A 17918-nucleotide genomic window follows, 5' to 3' on the forward strand; every position below is an offset into this window, starting at 1 on the left:
CTAAGAATAAAAGAAGATTCAAATTATTAAAATCAGAAATGAAAGTGAGGATATTACTATCCTACATAAATAAAAAGGATTTTGAGAGAGTACTATGAACAATTGTACATCAACAAATTGGATAGCCTAAATGAAATTGACAGGTTCCTAGAACACAAAACTTACAGCAAGGTGAAATCACAAAGAAATAGAAAATTTGAATGCACCTATAAATAGTCAGGAGATTGAATCAGTAGTCATAAATGTCTCATCAAAGAAAAGCCTTGGACCTGATGGCTTCACCATGAGTTTTACCAAACATTTAAAAGAGAACAATACTAATCCTTTTCAAACTTTTCCAAGAATTGAAGAGGCAGGAACACTTCCTGACTCATTCCATGAAACTAATGTTACACTGATACTGAAGCCAGACAAAGACACTGTAAGAAAAGAAAACTATCAGACCAGAAGGACAGAGTAAAAAATAAAATAAGAAAACTGTTGACCAATATTTCTTATGATATTGGTGCAAAAATCCTCAACAAAATATTAGCAAACCAAATTCAGCAGTATATTAAAAGGATCATATGCCATGATGAAGTGGAATTTATTTCTGGAATGCAAGAATGGTTAAACATATGAAAATTGACCAATGTAATGCACCACATTAACAGAATGAAGGAGAAAAAACACGTGGTTACCGCAATTGATGCAGAAAAAGCATCTGACAAAAATTCAACACTGTTTTATGATTAGAAATACTCAATAAACCAGGAACAGAAGGAAACTATACCAACAGTGAAAGCCATGTGGGAAAACCCACAGCAAACATGATATTTAATGGTGAAAAACTGAACACTTTTCCTCTAAGATCAGGAATGAGGCAAGGATACCTACTTTTACCACTTCTGTTTAACATAGCCCTGGAAGTACTAGCCAGGGCATTTAGGCAAGAAAAATAATAATAATAGAAGACATCCAAATTGGAAAGAAAGAAGCAAAATTCTCAATGTTTGCAGATAATATGGTGTTGTATGCTGAAAATCCTAAATATTACACACACACACAAATTGTTAGAATAAAATGAATTCAGCAAAGTAGCAGGATACAAAGTCAACACAATGCAAAAATCATTTGCATTTCTATACACTAAAAATGAATAATTTGAAAAGGGAAGTATGAAAACAATTCCATTTATAATAGCACCAAAAAGAAGAAAATAATTAGAAATTAATTTAGACAAGGAGAGGAAAGTCTTGTACAATAAAAACTACAAGATATTGCTGAAAGAAATTAAAGAAAGTATAATTAAACAGAAACACATCCCATGTTCATGGGTTGGAAGGCTTAATATTGTTAAGATGTCAATACTACCCAAAGTGACCTACAGATTTGATGCAATTCCTCTCAAAATCCCAGTGATATTTTGGAGAGAAACAGAATAACTGATGCTAAAATTCATTTGAGATCTCAAGAGATCCTGAATAGCCAAAAATCTTATAAAAGAAGACCAAAGCTGAAGGACTCACATTTCCTGATTTCAAAACTTACTACAAAGCTGCAGTAATCAAAACAGTGTGGTACCGGCATAAAAACATACATATAGACCAATTGAATAAAATTGACATCCCAGAAATAAACTCTTACATGTATGGCCAAATGATTTTTGACAAGGGTGTCATGACCATTCAATGGGGAAAGAACATTCTTCTCAACAAATGGTTTGGGCAGACTGAATATCCACATACAAAATAATGAAGTTGGACCTTACCTAACACCATACAGAAAAATCACTCAAAATTAATCAAAGACTTAAATGTAACACCTAAGACTACAAGGAAAACATAAGGCAAAAGCTTCATGACATTGGATTTGGCAATGATTTTTTTTTTTTTTTTTTTAGACAGAGTCTTGCTCTGTTACCCAGGTTGGAGTGCAGTGGCTCAATCTCTGCTCACTGCAACCTCTGCCTCCCAGGTTCCAACGATTCTCCTGCCTAAGCCTCCAGAGTAGCTGGGATTACAGGCATGCACCACCACGCCTGGCTAATGTTTGTATTTTAAATAGATACGAGGTTTCACCAGGTTGGCCAGACTGGTCTTTAACTCCTGACCTCAGGTGATCTGCCGCCTCAGCCTCCCAAAGTGCTGGGACTACAGGCATAAGCCACCACGCCCAACTGGCAATGATTTTTTGGAAATGACATCAAAGGCGCAGGCAAAAAAGAAAAACAGAGAGAAATTGGATTTCATGAAAGTTTGAAAAATTTATGCATCAAAAGACACTATCAACAGAGTAAAAAGGCAACCCACAGAATGGGAGAAAATCTTCGCAAACCGTATATCTAATAAGGAATTAATATCCAGCATATATAGAGAACTCACCTAAAACTCAAAAACAAAAAAACCAAACAACCTGATTCAAAAAATGGGCAATGGAATTTTATAGACATTTATCCAAAGAGGATATACATATATCCCCACTAAGCACATGAAAAGATGTTCAATATCACTGATCATTAGGAAAATGCAAACCGAACTACAATGAGATGCCACCTCATGACTGCTATCAAAAAAAAATAAAACAGAAAATAAGTGTTAGAGAGGATGTAGAGAGATTGGAACCCTTGTGCACTGTTGGTGGGAACGTAAACTGGTATGAAAAGAGTTTATGGTGGCATGGTGATTCCTCAAAAAAATTAAAAATAAAATTACCATATGATCCAGCAATTCCACTTCTGGGTATATACCCAAAAGAACTGAAAGCGAGGTCTCAAAGAGCTCTTTGTACATCAAAGTTCATGGCAGCATTATTCACAATAAACAAAAGATGGAAGCAACTCGAGTGCCCATTTACAGATGAATGGATAAGCAAAATATGGTATAGACACACAATGGAATATTATTCAGCCTTAAAAAGGAAGGAAATTCTGACACACGCTACAAAGATGAATCTCAAGGACACTATGCTAAGTAAAATAAGCCAGTCACAAAAAGACAGATACTTTCTGATTGCAATTACATGAGGGGTGCTTACAGTAGTCAACTCACAGAGACAGAAAGTAGAATGGTGGTTATCATGGGCTTGGGGGAGAGGAGAATGAAGGCTTATTAATGGGCATAAACTTTCAGTTTTATTTTTTTCTTTTCTTTTTTTTTTTTTTTTTGAGACATTCTCACTCTCTGTCACCCAGGCTGGAGTGCAGTGGCATGATCATGGCTTGTTGTGGCCTCAATCTCCCCAGCTTCAAGTGATTTTCCCACCTCAGTCCCCCAAGTAGCTGGGACTACAGGCAGGCACCATCACGCCTGGCTAATTTTTGTTTTTTGTTTTTTGTTTTTTTTGGTAGAGATGGAGTTTCACCGTGTTGCCTAGGCTGGTCTGGAACTCCTGGACTCAAGCGATGCCTCCTTGGCCTCCCAAAATGCTGGGATTACAGGTATGAACCTGACCTAAAGTTTCAGTTTTCATCTTTTCAAGATGAAAAGAATTATGAAGATGGGTGATGGTGACAGTTGCACAATATTATGAATGTGTTTAATACCACTGAATTGTACATTTAAAAATAGTTAAGATGGTAAATTGTACTGATGTGTGAAGGAAACCAGAATGTGTTACCCCAAAATATTCCTCTTTGACATATTTTTGAATTAAAGGCAATTAAGAAGTAGCAAACAAAAGAAAAGATCTCTCTATCCATCTGCTTTTCTGCCTAAAGATAGGATATAAAGTCCACTTTACTGGAGATAGCACTTATCAGCCCAGAAATAGCACCAGAAGAACCTACAAAAAAGCCTTATTCTGTTGGTGTATTCCCACAGATTTATCTTGCTACAGTTTCTTGCCTTTGGAAATCTAAAACTGCTTTCCTATGTCCTGTCACTTCTATAAAATTTATTGTTCTTTGTTGTTGAAGATATGATGCTCATAGTTTTAAGCTACCACTTTGAGTTACCTTTCACTGAGATTTCTTCCACATGGTGTACACTATACACGTTAGTTAATACACTTGCTGGCCAGGTGCAGTGGCTCACACATGTAATTCCAGAACTCTGGGAGGCTGGGGTGGGTGGATTCATTGAGCTCAGTAGTTTGAGATCAGCCTGAGCAATATAGCAAAACTCCATCTCTACAAAAAATGCAGTATTAGCCTGGCATGGTGGTGCATGCTTGTAGTCCCAGCTACTTGGGAGGCTGAGGTGGGAGGATCGCTTAAGCCCGGGAAGCAGAGGTTGCAGTGAGCCGTGATCTTGCCACTGCACTTCAGTCTGGGCACTAGAGCGAGATCCTGTCTCAAAAGTAATTAATTATTTAATTAATTTATTAACTTGCTGTTTTTCTCTTGCTAATCTATCTTGTGTTACAGGAGTCTGTTTCAACTACAAATTTATGAGAGTTGAGGAGAATATTTTAGAAGATTATATTTTAACTCCTTATTTCTTGCCACAATTAAAAGAAAAACTGAAAAAAAGGGGGAAGAAAGGAGTAGGGTTGTTGACCCTGCCCTGCCCTCCTCTCCCTGGATGCGCCCAATTATCCTGGATGAGAAGGATGCTGAGAAGGCTCTAAGCAGGATGCTCACTGGATGGCTCTGAGTTCAGGCCATCATATCCTAGGTGCCTTCCCTAGTTCACATCTTTCTGGAGCCACAATAAGTCCTTTTTATGTATAGCTTGAATTCTTTCCCTCTGGTCTAATCCTCCCCACCTCACCCAGCCTCCACCTTCAGTCTGCAGCACAAATTCCTCCCCCAAATTTTTGCCAGACTCAAGGGGGAGCTAAATAAACCAGCAGTCTTCAAACTGGGGTATGGGAATTCTAGGGAGACAGAAGACTTCCTCAGAGCACCAGACCCAGGTAGTTTCAAAGGAACCAATTTTTATATCCTCCACTAAGATCTCTTTCCGAAATATATCTGCCCTCAGGCACTACCTGGCATCAAACTGCTTCTCCCATTGACTCTATTTAGTTCACTTCACTGGAAGTAAAGGCCTCAGGGCCTCAAACAAAGGAGCAATTCTGAGTACTGTGTTGGAGTCAGTCATTACTCAAAGGCCAGAGCAACCAATCCTTTTCAGAGTCAAGTGGTTTCCAATTATAGGCAATTTCTCAGGGTCAATTGGTTCCCAACTACAGTCAATTATAGACCCCATATACAATGGTGGTCCCATAAGATTATACTGGAGCTAGAAGATTCCAATTGCTTGGTGACTTCATAGCCATCATAATGTGTAGCACATATTATGTAGTACATAATATGTAGCACAATGCATTACTCACATGTTTGTGGTGATGCTGATGTAAACAAACCTACTGCACTGCCAGTTATGTAAAAGTATAGCACATATAATTATGTAATGCATATAATACTTCGTAATGATAATAAATGACTATGTTACTGGTTCGTGTTGTCAACCGAAGAATGATGAGGTTAATAAATTTGGAAAGCCCAGCTTTATTGCTCTTAAAAGGTTGCAGCGTGCAGGTGGCCATTCTGACAAGCTGGGAAGTGTAGCCTCTGGCCAGAAGCCAGAAACCTGCACTTCGAAAGGAGAGGCAAAAGGAACAGGAATGTATGCTGAGTGGGGTGGCGGAATATATGTATTTAACAGGCTATAGGAGGAGTCATGAATATTTATGAAAAGAGAAATGTGCACATGCACAGTTGAGCTTCACGGGTGGCAGGTGTAAAAAAAATGGTGGTGTTAGCATGATCCAAGGTTGGAGTTTTTGGCTCTCTGAACATCAAAAGGGGATGCAGAAGACATGAAAACCCTCACTGCACCCAACCCCTGTAGACTGGCCAGAACCACTTCATGGTCGGTGGTCTCTTATCAGAAATGCTGGTCAGTTGTGTCAAAACTGCAAAAGGGAGGGGCACCATCAAGCCATTGGTTGACATCAGTGGCGGAGCCTTTTAAAAAGACTGGTTTCTGTTAAGCCTTTAGGGAAGAAAGCCTTAGTGAGAGAGGGGGCGTAACAAGGCAAGTCCGGCCTCCCATCCCATCATGGCCAGGAACTCAGTTTTAAAGTTTCTCTGGGGTCCTCTTGGTCAAGGGGGGATCTATTCAGTTGGTTGGGGGGCTTAGAATTTTATTTTTATTTCTCAATAAAAATAAAAAATTACCATACTATACTTTTTATTGTTTTAGAATGTTCTCTACTTTTATAAGTAGAAGTAGCTTAAAAAAAAAAAAGGTTGACCAGGCTCACACCTGTAATCCCACCACTTTGGGAGGCTGAGGCACAAGGATTGCTTGAGCCCTGGAGTTTGAGACCAGTGTGGGCAACAAAGCAAGACCTTGTCTCTATTTTTAAGAATTAAAAAAAAAAGTTAACTGTAAGGCAGCCTTAGGCAGTTCCTTCTGTAAGTATTCCAGAAGAAGGCATTGTTATAATAGGAGATGACAGCTCCATGCCTATCATTGCCCCTGAGGACCTTCCAGTGGGATAGGGTGTGGAAGTGGAAGACAATGATATTGATGATACTGAGCCTGTGTAATCTAGGCCAGTGTGTGTGTTTGTGTCTTAGTTTTTATCAAAAAAATTTAAAAAGTTAAAAAAATGTTAAATAGAAAAAAGCTTATAGAGTAAGGATATAAAGAAAGAAAGAAAAAAATTTTTTTGAGAGAGTCTCACTCTGCCGCCAGGCTGGAGTGCAGTGGCACAGTCTCGGCTCACTGCAAGCTCCGCCTCCTGGGTTCAAGCAATTCTCCTGCCTCAGTCTCCTGAGTAGCTGGGACTACAGGTGTCCACCACCACGCTCAGCTAATTTTTGTATTTTTAGTAGAGACGAGGTTTCACCATGTTGGCCAGGTTGGTCTGGATCTCCTGACCTCCTGATCTGCCCGCCTAGGCCTCCCAAAGTGCTGGGATTACAGGCATGAGCCACCGTGCCCAGCCAAAAGAAAATATTTTTGTGCAGCTGTACAATGTTTTGTGTTTTTATTTTTATTTATTTATTTGAGACAGGGTCTCACTCTTGTCATCCAGGTTGGAGTGCAGTAGTGTGTCTTGGCTCGCTGTAGCCTCTCCCTCCCAGGTTCAAGTGATCCTTCCACCTCAGTCTCCTGAGTAGTTGGAATTACAGGTGCGTGTCACCATGCTCAGCTAATAATTTTTTAATTTTTTTGTGAAGACAAGGTCTCACTATATTATCAAGGCTTGTCTCCAATTCCTGAGCTCAAGTGATCCTCCTGTTTTGGCATCCCAAAGTGCTAGGATTACAGATGTGAGCCACTGTGCCTGGCCTTGTGTTTTAAACTAAGCGTTATTACAAGAAAGTCAATAAGTTTAAAAAAATTAAAAGTTTCTGAAGCAAAAAGTTAAGTAAGCTAGTTAATTTATAACTGAAGAAAGAAGAATATTATTTTATAGATTTAGTGTAGCCTAAGGGTACCATGTTTTAATATCTGCAGTAGTGTATTGTAATGGCCTCACCACTGACTCACTGACACAGAGTAACTTCCAGTCCTGCAAGCTTCATTCATGGTAAGTGCCCTATACAGGTGTATCATTTCTTTTATACCATATTTTTAATGTACTTCTATGTTTTGATATGTTTCAATACACAAACACCATTTTCTTCCAATTGCCTACAATATTCAGCACACTGACATGCTGTACAGGTTTGTAGCTTAGGAACAATAAACTCTACCATATAGTCTAGGTGTGTAGGAGGCTCCACCATATAGGTTTGTGTAAATGCATTCTATGAGTTCATACAATGACAAAATTGCATAATGATGCATTTCTCAGAAGGTATCCCTGTCATTAAGTGACACATGATTGTACTGACTTTCACCATAATTGAAGAAGGACCAAGTGGTTAGCTGACTGGTCACTAGAAATAATTTTTGATGAAAACATTGTTATATGATTTTTTTGGCAAAATCTTGGAAAAATTCAAAGAATGGAATAACCTTGCTTAATAAACTCCCTCTATTTCCATGTACTTGCTTATGTGGACAAAGAGCATCAGTACTCACATCCACGACAGTGAAAAGTAGGAATAGATTCTGTCTCATTCTAGCAATAAGTAATCGCCAGTGACAGCCCCCATCCATTTCATTAATAGGTGAATTTTTAATAAAAGTTTGCTTTTATGTTTAGTGATTACCAACATTATAATATGTGTACAATGTGTGTTTTATTTTTATATTTGATCAATTAGTACTAATAATAGTTGTACTGATAATTCAACCCCAAAATATTTTAATACTTAGAAACTTACAGTATAGGGTTACATATAGATATATAGATTTTTTTGGCAAAGCAAAATGTAATTATTTCAAAGAAATATGATTAATCAGAAACACTTTTATAAAAAATAATACATTGGGATAAAATTCTGTGGGGAGGAAGTATATGGAAATAAAAGTTTACAGAAACCAAAAACTGCATAATGTGTAAAAATATGTAAAATGTATTATTTTTTAAAGCTAATTTTTAAAAACAGGCATGGTTAATGTCATCATGAATTAAGCTAAACCAACTTAATTATATACACCTTCTCAGGTTATTTTTAGTAGCTACCAAAGATGTCTTGAAGTCACCAAAACCTAGCTACTCCCCCATAATCTCACTAACAGGTGAAAGTGAGTATCTCAAACATCTCAAATCAAATTCCGCTAAACATACAGACCTTTATTAAACATGTATTAATAAACAGGCACAAAGCAGTTTATAGGGCTGCCTTGTTCCATGAGCTTGCTGACATTGACTTGAGTCAGACACAGTGACCTTCCAGGGGTCTCTCACATTCACAGTGCATCGGGCCTTAGGACTTCTTTCTAAATCAACAGTCTGTGAGAGATGAAGCCACACCACCTTCATACTAGAATAGAGGATACTGCTAAAGTGTTTTAGCCAACCCACATCTTGAATTCCTCTAATTCCCCAGCGAAAGCCCATTATTAATATTTCTTGTGCCAGATAATAGCCCACCATTTTCACCAATAAAAACATTCTTCTAATTTTTATGCCAATTAGTAGAGCCTCAGGTATCATGGAAGCTGCTTTTGGACTGTGGCCTTTCAGGTGTTAGCTGACTACCAACTGATATTCTATGTGAACCCTGAAAGAGCCAATCATTCAAGATGGATCTTGAGTAGCTAATTGGGCCAAATTCAAAATGAAGCCAAGTGGCCATTTGCTGACTAGAGGTCACACGTGTACTCTGCGTTCCGGAAACGCCACATGATCTGGTAACTTAGGGACTCTCCTAGCTATCTGTTCTCCTTTATGCTGCCGGAAGGCACCTGAAACTAACCAATAGACTGTGACCTATGGTAAATCTTTTTTTGTCTCATTTTCTTTCTTCTTTCCTTTTTTTTTTTTTTTTAATTAGTCAAGTGCAGTAGTGAGAAGGGGGGAAGAGTATAACAAGAGTTTGATCTGTAACTGACCGTGAACAATCAATTGAAATAACTGACTACCTTTGGACTAGCCCAGTCAATCTTAACATCAACGGAATAGAACTAGGAGAGCTTTTTAAAAGCCTTTAAAAGAAATATCCAAGGCCAGGCACAGTGGCTCACGCCTGTAATCGCAACACATTGGGAGGCCGAGGCTGGTGGATCACTTGAGGCCCGGAGTTTGAGACCAGCCTAGCCAACATGGCAAAACCCCAGTCCCTACTAAAAATACAAAAAGTAGCTGGGCATGGTGGCGCACACCTATGATCCCAGCTACTCAGGAGGCTGAGGCACAAGAATTGCTTGAACCTGGGAGGCAGAGGTTGCAGTGAGCCGAGATCACACCACTGCACTCCAGCCTGGGCGACAGAGCAAGACTCTGTCTCAAAAAACAAAACAGGCCGGGTGCTCTGGCTCACACCTGTCATCCCAGCACTTTGGGGAGCCTAGGCAAGCAGATGGCCTGAGCTCAGCAGCTCGAGATGAGCCTGGGCAACACAGCAAAACCCCATCTCTACTAAAAATACAAAAAAATAGCCAGGCATGGTGGCACGCTCCTCTAGTCCCGGCTACTCAGGAGGCTGAGGCACGAGAATCGCTTGAACCCGGGAGGTGGAAGTTGCAGTGAGCTGAGATAGCGCCACTGTACTCCAGCCTGGGCGACAGAGCGAGAATCTGTCTCAAAAACAAAGAACAACAATAACAACAAAGAACTAGGAGAGCTTGTATCTATTATTTGCATAACAGACTGGAGTGGGAACCTGGGTGAAATTTTTTCTCTACTTTTTTTTTTTTTTTTTTTTTTTTTTTTAAGACAGTCTTGCTCTGTCACCCAGGCTGGAGTGCAGTGGTGTGATCATAGCTTATTACAGCCTTTACTTCCTCAGCTTCAAGCAATCTTTCCTCAACCTCCCAAGTAGCTAGGACTACAGGCATGCACCACTACACTCAGCTAATTTTTTAAAATTTTATAAAGAGAGGGTCTTGCCATTGTTGCCAGGCTGGTCTTGAACTGGGCTTAGGTGATACTCCCACCTCAGCCTCCCAAAGTGCTGGGATTAAATGCATGAGCCACCACACCCAGCCAGCAACTTTTTCTATAAAGGACACCCCCTTTCTTTTTTCTGGCAGAGCACATCTTTGTTTTGTATTGAAGGCTGCATCTCCTTGGTTTGCAGACTGCTCAAGAAATAAGGTCTCTCTTAACCCAATACTTTGTTCTCAGTAGTTTTATTAACATCTAGCTTACCTGGGTTACAGTTTAACCTAAGTAGCACTTGCACAATATCACACTTAGGCTGCAGAATTTTAAATAATGGGCATTTAACAGTGAGTGTCAAATCACTGATGTATTTCTATCCCATTGAGCATCTTCAAAAGTGATGCACATTTTAGTTTAAAATGCCAGTATTTACAACATACCATGAATATAAATCCTTTCTATTTAAATTTATGATGAAAATTTTACATGTCAACTTTAAAATGAGCAAAAGGGTACACAGATTTTTAAAATTATTTGTGAGGTCATCTGAAAAGTTGGAACCTCACTGCACCCAGCAGGGCTCTCTTTGTGGGTGGGGGAAGACATCTCTTTGGACTTTATACACATTTGCTCAGCCACTTCCCAGAGCCCTCAGAGCTCTGCATTCCAAAAGATTAGGTGGTGCAGCCTAATCAAGCCAAGCCAACCCAGCCTATTTCCCATGACAACTTCTCCTAGGCAGAGGGGGCTTTCTGCCTTTACAGTTTACACAGACAAGAGGGACTTCTCAGGAGATGCTTCCAAAACAAGGAAGATCTGCTCTTAGGTGACCTGGTTGCTTCACTTAAACCAGGAGGTCCCATGTCAAAGCTGAAGATGAAAGAGAAACCAGGCCAGCAGTCATCCAACAAGATCTAGTGGCCCTGATGGAGCCAGACAAAAATGTAATACAGAAGACACAGGCCAGCCAGGCGAGGATTCAAGTACAGCACGTCACAGGTCCTGGCAATCATAATGCTGAAGCTAGAAATAAATTTACATGACTGACTTCTGACATAAATAATAATTTCATTCTACTTGTCTGTAGTTGCTCATGCAGGGCTTCAACGATTTCCTATGAGGACCCTTTCAACTTCTCCCCTTAGCTCTGCCAGCTTATTTTTTATTTATTTTCTTGCTATTTTTATCATGAGTTCTTGCATGTCTTCTTTGTGTTCTTGTTTTGTGGAGGTAATTGCTTTATCAAAATTTTAAATTTCTGGTTTTATATTTAGTGTAATTTTTCATGTGCTCCATGGAAACATATTTCTAGTGAGTATACTTCATCTGCCATTTGTTTTTCCATGTCATGTTTCTAAATCTTTGTCCTCTCCCCTTTTTGTTTAACTATTACTATATAGACATTTAAGATCATTACTCATCTTTGGGTAATGGGAGTGCTTCACAGGAAAGATATTTTTAGGAGTTCTATGTGGGGAGAGGACATACCTATGTTCTAGGACATATAGGAATTCTCCTGTGACACTAAGTAAAATGTTATGTGAGTTACTTTTTTGGGGCTTTACTTCTCTCAAGTCAACAAAGATAGTGACAAAGTAGAGATCCTCAGGTGAACACTTCCCTGCAAATATAGCTTGTATATGTGACTTCACATTTGATTCTTCTGCCCTTGCATTATCTTGGAGACAAATCAGGTCCAGAGAAACTCTTGATACCAAGGCACTTGCTTCTCATGGACCTAAACATCATCTCTGGATGACAGTGGGGTGTATCCACAGCTCCCCATTGCCCCTAGAGATCTATGTAGTGGCTCCTGATAAGCTTCTGCTGGCTCAGCTAGGAGGTGTGACCAGGTAGAAAATATAATGGCTTCAGCTAAGAACATACTTTGCTGATAGGCTGGGTGCATGTCTATCAGATGCTGCTATCTCACTGGTCTGGAGACAGAAAAATAAAATCAACTCATGTTTTTTATATTCTTGCCTAGCCAACTGTGCAGTTTGACTCCAACCAGGACTGAAAGATGGAAAAAAGCATCTTGGAAATAATTGTACAACTTCACAGATTATTAGCAAACCTGACTTCCCATTACAAACCCCAAAGTTGTAATAAGTTTATTTTCATACAATCTTGGACTACCCCAGTTTCCTATACTCTTTACAATCAGGCTTATTTCTCTCAGAATTGAAAGATACCTGAGAAAAGTATCCACTTAAAACACACACTGTAAATATAGATATAGCTGCAGTAAAAGAGAATGTATAAATGTCCAGCCAATGACCTACTATATATGACCTAGTGTTCAGCGACTATATCTCTTAAGAATTTACCTGATGGGGAACCTACCTACCTCTCTCTACATATATATATGAGGTAGGTTCCTCATCAGGTAAATTCTTAGAGACAGTCAGTGGACATTAGGTCAGCCCAAGGCTAGTTATGCCTCTGCTAATCTTCAAGGCAGCTTCCTGGCATTGCCTCTACAAACACTTCCCTAGGAGATTCACAAAAGTTATGTCTGTACAATTTAGCATGTGACAGCCAATTTTACATTTAGCACTAACCACAGAAGGCAAGCTAAGGTGTTCACATATCCAAATTGGGAATGACCCAACAACAGGCCTGCCCCTCAGAGCTGACCATTTTCTAACTCTTACCAGCCACAGCTAGGATGACTAAGGGTGAGGACTGCCACGTTTCTCATGAAATAGCCACTTTGCTAAGTAGTCATTTCACATTTAAAAGATGCCCTTCAACTGTACCCAGTAACAGTGAGCTATGTGTTTAAACCTCATGACTTAGAGAGAGACCTGTGCTTTCAGATGACTGTTAACATTTCTGGAGCCACAAGGGCATAGCCAAACAGCGGTGTTCATGACACCTTTGCTCTTAAACAAGGAAGTGGCTTTTTTTTTTTTTTTTGCAGTTGAAAGGAATAACAATGAGTGGTGGGTTTAAAGTTGCAAATTAACAGAGGATTATAAAAAGCTTACTTAGCTGTGAAGGCAGAGTATACTTGCGTAATAATTTGACATAAATATTTTCAGTTAAAAATCTCCACAGGGCACTGCATGGTACCTATCACCCACAATATCTTGGTGCTTGGCTGGGTGCAGTGGCTCACACCTATAATCCCAGCATTTTGGGAGGCGGAGTGGAGGATTTCTTGAGGCTGAAGTTCAAGACCAGCCTTGACAATATAGTGAGACCTCATCTCTACAAAATATTAAAAAAAACAGCTGGGTGTGGTGGCACACGCCTGTATTCTCAGCAACTCAGGAGGCTAAGGCAGGGGAGAATTGCTTGAGCCTAGGAGTTTGAGGTTACAGTGAGCTGTGATCCACTCTAGGCGGGGCAACGAAGTGAGACTCTGCCTCCAAAACAAAACAAACTTTGGTGCTTAAGAGGCAGAAGCTTATCTGTGGGAGTCAGTCCTACTGGCTGACCAGCACTTTAACGCCTCATTAGAGGAAACATATTCTCCAGAGTTTCTTTTCAGAAGCTAACCTCAAAGACACTAATAATAGAGCAGATATCTAGGTATTTTTCCTTGACTGCTCTAAGCCAATTCTAGGTGATGCAGAGGTTTTGCAGTCATTCACATGAAAAAAATAAACAGAGGTTGACATTCACAAGACTTTTATAGCAAAGTAGAAAATATCTGAAAAATTTATTTAAGTCATAAAATATGCATGCTTAGGGATGTTTGAAGGCTACAGTAATTACTGAACTTGAAAATATTCATATTTAAAAATTCCCACATAATATGTGCTGCCCAAAGATTTCAGGAAGCACATAGGTATGTCTTATCTTTCTCATAGTCTGCCTACAAACCAAATTTCTATTTTTAGTAGTTATTAGCAATCTTCTATGTTTCACATTATTTCATATGACTTGTTTTCTTTCAGGAGAAAAAAAAATCTGCTCATATATATGAATCTAATTTGTAATGCCCTCCCTGCTTCTTAAGCTGATAACAACTTGATCTTATTACATACAAAAAAAAAAAAAGGAAATCCATTTTACTCCCAACCCCACATTTTGTTCAATTAAAAAATTACATTTTTTTATTGTGTATCCTTTAACAAATTACTTTGGCTATAGTTTTAGCTTTTAACCTTTGTATTAGAGATATAAAGTCTGGGACCGCCGTCGTACATGCAGTCCATCATTGTAAGCCCTCTTAAAGAAAACAACTTGCGCTTCTGTTTGACTTTGAAGCCCCCTACATCCTGAAAAACTGGGTAGGAAAGAGGTCATTACTGATCATAGTTACTTTGCAGATGTGTGAAATGTTTAAATTGTGAATTTCTCACTGATTTCCTCCTAATGAGCTGGTACTTCGAGGGGACTTTACCTAATCTGAGTGGTGAGGTGCCTGGGATCAGAGACCCCAGAACTTCTAAATATTGTGGGTGCCATCAACTCAGATCAAAAAGAAGTAAAGCAAGCAACTGCAATTTTGCACTGACAGGATTATGATTCTGATGTATACAGTCAATCACCAACCTTAAAGGTCACCTTACCTCAAGCAGGTACCCTGGTTGCCTGTCATACTGAAACATGCTTCATGCAAATAGCATGAAGATGGTTTCAAAGTATGCCTTTACACTTCCTGAACAATTTGAAATTCACTCGATAAGTTCCCCAACTAATGGAAATATTTTATTGACAGAAGGTGGAAAAACCAAATAACCTAATCTTTGTTGCAGGCTCATCATTCTTTAGGTTACTCTTTTTGGGAATTTCAATGGTGTAAACAGTCACTATTCATTGAGTATGTGATGACATTAAGGTTTTGAACTTAAAAGGCTCTTAATTTTGCCAAAGGCTAACCTCTGTCACTTCTCTGGATCACTTTTTTTTTTTTCCTTTGAGACAGAGCCTTGTTCTGTCACCCAGTCTGTAGTGAAGTGGCATGATCTTGGCTCACTGCAACCTCCACCTCCTGAGTGAAAGTGACTCATGCCTCAGCCTTGGGAGTAGCTGGGACTACAGGCATGTGTCACCACACCCAGCTAGTTTTTTGTATTTTTAGTAGAGAAAGGGTTTCTCCATGTTGGCGAGGCTGGTTTTGAACTCCTGAGCTCCGGCAATCCGCCCACCTCAGCTTCCCAGAGTGCTAGAATTACAGGCGTGAGCTACCGCACCCGGCCGACACTTTTCTTAAGAGAGTAATTTGGGCAAAATATATCCCCAGAAAAAAAAACAAACTGATCCTGTATCCACTTAGGGAAAACAAAATATGACATTTGGCTTTGAGACCAAAAAGAATAAAAATTAGATCAGCAATCTACTTCATACGTTAACAAACAAAACAAAACAAACCAAACAAAAAACCTGGCTATATTGGTAGGACCACGTAAGGCAAGGCAATAATCAAAATAGGAAGATCCTTACGTGAAGAGATCTTTGTGCATCAACAGAAAGTTCAACTTGCACTCTATGCAACTATTTTCCAAAACATAGTTATATAGTTTATAATTGTAGATGTAATATGTACTAATTATAAAAAAATTTAGATAACACCTAACATATTGTTAAAAATAAAAATCCCACCACCTATAGATGATAACGGCTTGGTGAATGCTTTTGCAAAAAGTTTTGCTCTAGATGTATGCTTTTTTTTTTTTTCTCACTCTGTCACCCAGGCTGGAATGCAGTGGTGCGATCTTGGCTCACTGCAGCCTCCATCTCGTGGGTTCAAGTGATTCTCCTGCCTCAGCCTCCCAAGTAACTGGGATTATAGGCATGCGCCACCATGCCCGGCTAATTTTTGTATTTTTGGTAGAGATGGGGTTTCACCACGTTGGCCAGGCTGGTCTTGAACTTTTGACCTCAAATGACCTGCCCGACTCGGCCTCCCAAAGTGCTGGGATTACAGGCGTGAGCCACTGCATCTGGCCTGATGTATGCACTTTTAAAAACAAAAATGGCATATTACCTTTTACCATTTAATAATATTGTGGCAATATCTCAATATCAGTGACTGTGGATCTTCACAATTATTTTTAAAAGCCGCATAGTGTATCACTATATGGGAGTTATCAACTCAGCCAACCCTCTCAATTTTGTCATACTATAAACAATGTTGCAATAAACATCTTTGCATACATAATTTTGCTTATGTCTCATTATTTTCTTAGGACAAATTCCCAAGTGAATGACTAGTTTACATGATACATAGATTAAAAAAAATTTTAAAGCCTTTGGATTCAAATCATTGTCAGAAAGGTTATACCAGTTTACTGTTCCTAAAAAGTTGAATACTTAATTAAGTTCTTCCTGCTCATTGCTGAGTTCACACTATTTAAAAAATGGGTTAAAAAATTGATTGGGATAGGTGCAGACTTGCTTGGCAATATGCTTTATGGAAACATGCCTGTACCAGCAGAAATTCTGTGTCTGATTGCTGGCCAGCTCACTTCCAGCCACTCCTAGGCCCTTCTCCTTTACCCACCTTCATTATGAAGGCTACTTGTTTTCTCTGCCTGTCTTACATAATTCAGGCCAACAGAACGTAAACAGATATGAGCTGGGAGCTTCTGGAAAAACTTTTACTCTTCGTACAAAAAAAAGACAGACATACTGGAACTGTCCCTCCTAGCTGTGGATGTAAACATACAGTCTGGAGCTATGGCTGCCATACTCCAACCGTAAAGAAAGGGCGAATGACTTGTTCTGACCAATGCCAACAAGAGGTAACTTGAGCTGTGATATGAAAAAAATGTTTAAACCAGGGGACCCCAACCCCAGACCACAGACTGGTAGTGATCTGTGGCCTGTTAGGAACCACGTTGCACAGCAGGAGGTGAGCAGCAGGTGAGCACGCATTACTGCCTGAGCTCTGCCTCCTGTCAAATCGGCGGCAGCATTAGATTCTCACAGGAACGGAAGTCCTATGGTGAATTGCGCATGTGAGGGATCTAAGTTGTACGCTCCTTATGAGAATCTAATTAATGACTGATGATCTGAGTGGAACAGTTTCATCCTGAAACTATCTCCCCACACCGCTTCATCCATGGAAAAATTGTCTTCCACAAAACTGGTCCCTGGTGCCAAAAAGGTTGGTACTGCTGGTTTAAACCATTCTTAGTTCTGTTTCTGTTACTTGAGGCTAAAAACATTACTGACAGATAAAACACTCATGCTAAAAAGATAAGCAGTGGTTTCTGAGTTATCACAAATGTTCATTCAGAAACGATCATTAGGAGGCGTATGGAAATAATTATATATATTTAAAAATATGGATAAAATAGCTACATACAGTAAGAAATCATGGAAAAAACCTTTAATACTGAGAGCCACTGAAACCATTAAATGCACATTAGGAAAAAGGAACAAAGAAAATAACAAAATGGAGCAGGGGTGGGGTACATGGCAGAGGTTTACTCTGTGTTTATCAAAACCCCGTTTTCTTCCTGGGCACATAACCAAACTACATTTCCCATCTTTTTTTGCAGTTGGTTGGAGCCACAAGATCAAATCCTGGCTCATGGAATATGGTCAGAAGTGATGATGCCAATTCTGGGCCTGGCCCA

The sequence above is a fragment of the Pan troglodytes genome, chromosome 4 (genome assembly GCF_028858775.2).
Source record: "Pan troglodytes isolate AG18354 chromosome 4, NHGRI_mPanTro3-v2.0_pri, whole genome shotgun sequence".
NCBI lineage: Eukaryota > Metazoa > Chordata > Mammalia > Primates > Hominidae > Pan > Pan troglodytes.